The sequence below is a fragment of the Crocodylus porosus genome, unplaced genomic scaffold (assembly GCF_001723895.1).
Source record: "Crocodylus porosus isolate Cpor-Errol unplaced genomic scaffold, CroPor_comp1, whole genome shotgun sequence".
NCBI lineage: Eukaryota > Metazoa > Chordata > Crocodylia > Crocodylidae > Crocodylus > Crocodylus porosus.
Window position 1 is genome coordinate 27,077,406 of NW_017728931.1, and position 6,000 is coordinate 27,083,405.

At 41.3% G+C, this 6,000-nt stretch overlaps 1 long non-coding RNA gene across 1 annotated transcript in view; it reads right to left on the reverse strand.

Moving 5' to 3' along the window:
- Positions 1-2,085: 2,085 nt before the first annotated feature.
- The window catches only part of LOC109316400, a 188,771-nt gene continuing 184,856 nt past the window's right edge, over positions 2,086-6,000 (reverse strand). The window contains exons 2-3 of the long non-coding RNA XR_002102832.1: positions 3,459-3,545; positions 2,086-2,147 (exon numbers count right to left, since the gene is read on the reverse strand). This is a non-coding gene — a long non-coding RNA (uncharacterized LOC109316400). The remainder of the gene's footprint in view (positions 2,148-3,458; positions 3,546-6,000) is intronic.

Genomic DNA, 6,000 nt, shown 5'->3' on the forward strand with positions numbered 1-6,000 from the left:
CTTTGACCCATGTCTGATGAACTGACTTAAAAGTAAATATCAAAGCACTCTTTATAATTTTTACAAGTTTTTTGTCTTCCCCAAATGTAAATACTCCAATAGAAAGCATTAAGCTGAAAACTATTTCTGTATACAAATTCCCCCTTCCCCCTGTATACACATATACATACTGACAGACAAGCACCCCCCTTCCCCCCCCATATACACATGCACAAATACACCAGTTTATTATTGGAGGGATGTATTATAGGTATGGTATTGCTAGCCTGGCTGCCTGAATACTTTTAACAATATATTTGGTTATATTAAAAATATATACCTCTATCCCTAAATAATAGTGAGGACTTTCCATGTAGGAAAAAAATGTAGGGTATTTAAGCCTACCAATGAGTTGAAAGCATCTCTTTGACTAGACATGGTATGATGTGTTGACATGATTGAGCATATTAAAATGCCTCATATTTGCATAGCTGAAAAAAATCAATGTTTGCTTCTTTACAGTGAGCGTTTTGATTTCAAACGGTCAGGGGTTCATGTCATGGCCTTCAGTCTTGATAATTATCATGTATGTGTTAGTAATGCACATTTTTATCTACAGGTGGCAGACCTTTTAAAATCATTTTCAATCAAATTCATTATAAATTTTGGCTGATATCACCACCCACATTAAAAAGTAAGAACTCTGCAGCACAAAGTTCTAATTAATGTTGTTCAATTTAGATGACAGATTTGTCAACAAAGTGGCTCATTATCAAAGGTTGCTGACCCCTGTCAGAATGAAGGCCTTAAAAAAATCAGTCACCCATTACATAGCGATCTTTTATTATTCAGAATTCATTCAGCAACTTATAAAGGGATGAAAGGCAGAAATTTTGCTTCTTAGATTAGTAATCCCAATGGGTAAAAGCAACTTCTGTTTGATAAACTCATTTAGAAGAAAAGGAAATAAAGAAATGATACAACTGATTATTTGCAATTAAAGGTGAATCATGAAAATCTTTGTAAATAAAAACAAGCATTTAAGACATCACACCTCTAGATTCTTTTCTGGTGTATATGATCAAAGCTCCATTGACAATAGGGCTAGGTACAAATATTCATAAAGCCTGAAGCAGAACTGAGTTATGTGGTTTTAAGTGGTTCTCTGTAAGTAGTTCAGATGAATAATGAAAAGAACACATTTGCCATTTGGGGGTTTCGGGGAGGGATGCAAATCTTAGACTGGGTTCCACCATTTTTAAACCAGTCTTTGTGTTCTGAACTTCTGTTCTTTTACAGGTATAGACTGGTTTTCTGTGCCAGCTTCTGTTCTGTTGTAAGTATAGAGAAATTTCTGATCACTTATACCAGTAAAAGTGTAATATACACTTTTATAATACCTGGCCTAGATGTATATCACAAAAAGACTGACTTAGTCTTTGTAAATAAAAACAACCGGAGTCGCAGCAATGATCTGGCATCCAGCGAACTTCAACATAAGTTTTACCAAAAAATGGACTGCATGCATTGATAAACCTTTTGAGTGAGAACTAAAAATACAAGCATGTGCATCTACATTTTAGATGAATGTCTGTCAGCATCAATATTATGCATTAAAAAAAAAGTCTCTCTCACAGTAACTCCTCTGGTAAGTGAAACAAAAACATATTTTATCACCTAATTTACTTTTTACCAGTTATGTTTATTTTCCCACTTCATTCAATATGGATCGTGAAACTAGACTAATCTGTTCAATCAATTTCTCTTTCTGGTTTTCCTGCACCAGCAAAATACTGCAGTGTTTGGGTTCTAAGCAATAGAAGGGAATGTTAAAGCTAAAAATATCCCAGTCAAATCCTCAGTTCTTTGAAGCTAATAGAGGTATGATGATATCACCAGCTGTGTCTTTAGCCCTAAATATTTAGTTACAATGGGCCTGATCCTCCACTGCTTTTCACCTTGTTTCCTCATTTATGCCTGTGAAAAGTGTGTGAAAACAGTTGTAAGCTGTTCTCACCATTGTGGGTGAACTGCTAGCATTTTACACTCACATCACAAAGGTATGACACTAGAAGGTGCAAAGCAGAGGATAAAAGATCTAGTTAGCTGGCATCCAGACCTGAATGGAGCACAGTACTCAACGAGGTATTCAGCACTTTCTGCTCCTCCTGTAATCACCATGAGATGGAGACATTACTCATTGATGCAGGCACATGAGCAGACATTCAGTACTTCCTAGCACAAGGCTGGGAAATTATTTGGACTGGAGAGTCACTTAAGGAGTTTTGGTGAGCTGTTGGGGGTGTGGGGGGGCTGACCCAACCTTGCTCCCCTGTCATGGCTTTTTATACTGCCGTGTGTGGGGGGGAGGGACTGGGGAGATGCCAGTTCATCCTGTCTGGCCCCATCCACCATGACCCTACCACTAGGAGGGACAGAGTGGATGAGTGGGCAGGGTCTCCATGGAGACCAGCTTGGGACTTGCACGCGCATGGTGTGCTCAGGCAGGAAGATGGGATGGGCCACAGGTGGGCAGTAAGTGACATCTGGAAACAGGATGGGCTGGTGGGGCCAGGGCCCAGATCATGGGACAGTGACAGCGAGACCTCGGGCAGAGCCATAATTTGCTCCCTGGACATCCCGGACATCCCTGTGATGTGCAGGGAGCCTGTTTCTGCAGGCAGGGGATGGCTGTTCCCATGGAATTGGTACCCACTGCAGGGACATGCATGGAGTGGAGCATGGCTCTGCCCTGGGCTCTGGTCCTGCACTGTCACTGCCCTTTGATCCTGGCCTCAGCCCTGGTGCCACCCACCTCTTCCACTACTGGATGCCACACCCACCCACAGCCCCCTCCCATTCCCCCAGCTAAGCATGCTCAGCCCAGTAGGGCAGCATCCAGTAGCAGCAGCAGCAGTAGAGACACTGGTGGCAGCAGCCAGAAGTGTGAGGGCACTGCCATGAGGGCTGCCAGGAAGCTGAGTCTGACCTGCATGCCACCCTCAGAATACCTGGCCCCACAGACTACAATTCCTGGCGTGCCCAAGGGCTCTGCACCAGGCAGCACCTCCACACCCAGGGGCAGCAGGACCAGCCACACGCACCATAGCCTGAGCTGTCCCCCACCTCTTGGCCAGGCAGGGCCGAGGGACCCGCTGTGGGCCGGATGCAGTCACTTGGCAGACTGGATCCGGGCCATAGGCCATATTTTGCCCACCCCTGTCCTAGTATCAGGCTGTGAGTCCCTGACCTTGTATTTACTACTCAGGGTAGGGTAAATGCATGGTGTTAAGAATGTGCAGGATCACTCCCCCTCCTGTAAAGAAAGAACTAAGTTAGAAAAGTTTTTATTGATACCCATATTGGTAATATTAAAACCTTCTCCATTTTCTCCACTACTTTTTATATACCACACACTTCCACACTGCTAACCCTTCCAAGTGACTGCACTGTATCTTTATATGGCTTTGTTTTCCTACCCAGTGTTGAAGAGTTGAGGTTATTTTCAATCTTCAAAATCTTGTAAACAGGATCAAACAGGAACCCAGTCATCAGCAAGTAGAAGGCTAAAAAATAAAACCAAACACATATCAACATTTGATATATATAGATCTAGATATAGATATAATTTATCTGTCTATCTATAAACATCCATCCAAACCAGGAAACAAAAGTCTGGGTTCTGTTAAGACTACCCTATACTTTTTCATCTGGCCCATGAACTTTTTTTCTTGCAGTACAGAGCCTGTCATAAATTAATGCATCACTCCAAATATATCACATGTAAAAGCTGCCATAGAGATACATTTGAGCTAAAAAAACCACATTAGACATTATCAAAACTAAAGTGGCATCTCGTATCATCATAAATCAATGTGAGAGCTGAACTGGGAACAAGATTCCCCTATTATTTTTTTCCTTCTCTTGTCTGCTTGAACAATGAACCCAGGCTTAACATTTCTACTTTTTTACCCATACCAATTATACCTGCCCAGACTGTTAAGCATGGCTTAGGAGGGCAAGCAAGTGACAGGGAGCCAAGAAGCCTTCCCTTCCCACCATTAACTGAGATCCTGTGTCTGTGTGACTATAAGCAATTAAATTAACTAATCTGTGCCTCATTTTACCTAAAACAATAATCTTTGCCTATCTCATGTCTTTATGTTGGAAAAAGTATTTGCTATTATTGTTTTCTAATTCTGATTTGTATTTGGCATCAAATATTTTTATTTTGCAACTAGTTAACAAATATGGTGATAGGGAAAAATAATGTGGAGTTGAAATTTAAAAACAACTCAAAATCTAACCTTAATACCATTCAAATAAAAGGCAGGCACTTTAAGTCAACATTGTGGGATTACTTTAGCAACGGTGTGATTCCTGTAATACTCCATGAATATCAGAGACTCATCATAGACTAGTGAAAAGAAACTGTAGCATACATGTGACGGATATAACATTCAAAAGGGGAATGTCCAGAGTTCACATGGATCCCAAATGGATGTCAAATTTCTTGAAAAATCAGCTCTGATTTTCTTCATTATTTTTCAAGGAATCATGTGAATAAAACTAGAATAAATTCTTTAACTCTAATCCATGTCACAAAAAACCCTCCCTCTTAAGATTATTCTCTGAATGGGATTTTATAATAAAAATCTGGTCCACACTAAGGACATTGTCATCTTATCTCATTCTATTTATTTCCAACACAAACCACCCCATATGACAATAGCAGGGTCACTTGGGGACTATCTGTGCATGAAAGCTGCACCAGTTTAAGTTAAGAATTCACGTTCAACCAGTGCAAAAGGATGCGTGAACAGTTTTATTTCATTTTAAGCCAGACTTATTTAAATTTAGCACAAGTCAATTAGGAACTAGTTTAACTTAATGAAAAAGCAACTCCTAAATCAAAATAAGTGTGTCCACACAGCAGCTGATATAACTTAATCAAAGCAAAACAAAATTAAGTTAAACCAGTGCAACTTCTTTCTGTAACCAAGGCACTAGTCACTCTGGTGATATGCTGATGAATGTATTTTCTGTCTGAATGATCATACACAAATATATTATAGTTTTATGCTGTGTGAAGACCTGATGAAATCCACTGGCGTATCTACAAAGTGAGGTACATGTGAATACTGGGTGCTTCTGCCCACATATAACTTATGAATTCTGTTTGATATAAGGAATTCTCTTTGTATTTCTGTCTCAGCTCAGAAACTCCATCTGGACTATGGACTTGGTGTGTCTTCTCCGCTGTCCTTTGCCTCTATATTAAGTTAAAACCTACAGAAAATGACACTAGAAATTCTTGAGCCAGAGAAAGAGCTAAAACAGGAAGGTCACCAAAGCTTGATGATCCTCTATTCAACTGGAACATTCCTGAACAAAGAGACAACTACTGCTCATCTGTACCTCAGCCGGCAGTAACTAAGCAACAGATCACCTGACTAGAGGGCGCTGATCACCTAAGACACTGATTGAGAGTTTCGATTGATAGAAGAGGCCAGAAATATAAAAAAGGGTATCTCTCTGGCTGGAAGGAGGAATTTTCATGTTCTGAACATGAAGCTATGGGCAAAAGAACAGGTAAGAGAAACTGATGGGCATACATTCATGAAAGAAGGAACAGCCAAAGAAAAGGAAAGTGACGACAGGGTAGAGAGAAAGGCCTCATGATTTCAAGGAGGCATGTGTTGAAGTGGGGATCCTGGACCCTTTAGAAGACTTTAAGCTAAGCCCAAACAGTGGTAAAGAAACTGAGGCAGGGAAGTCAGTTAGGATGAGAAGAGTAGCACTCTACATCAAAGAGCAATACACATCCTCTGCAAACAGCACTGGGTCACTGACTGGGCAGAGCGGGAGGTCCCAGAGTCCTCCTTAGTCCTGGAGGGAGACGGAGCTCTCCCCTGCGGCTCCCGGGGGAGAAGGGCCTGGCAGTAGGAGTCTATCTCCTGCTTGCAGTCCCTGATGGCACGCAGTCTCTGGACTGTGGCCTGAAGCTCCTCCAGCTGGCGC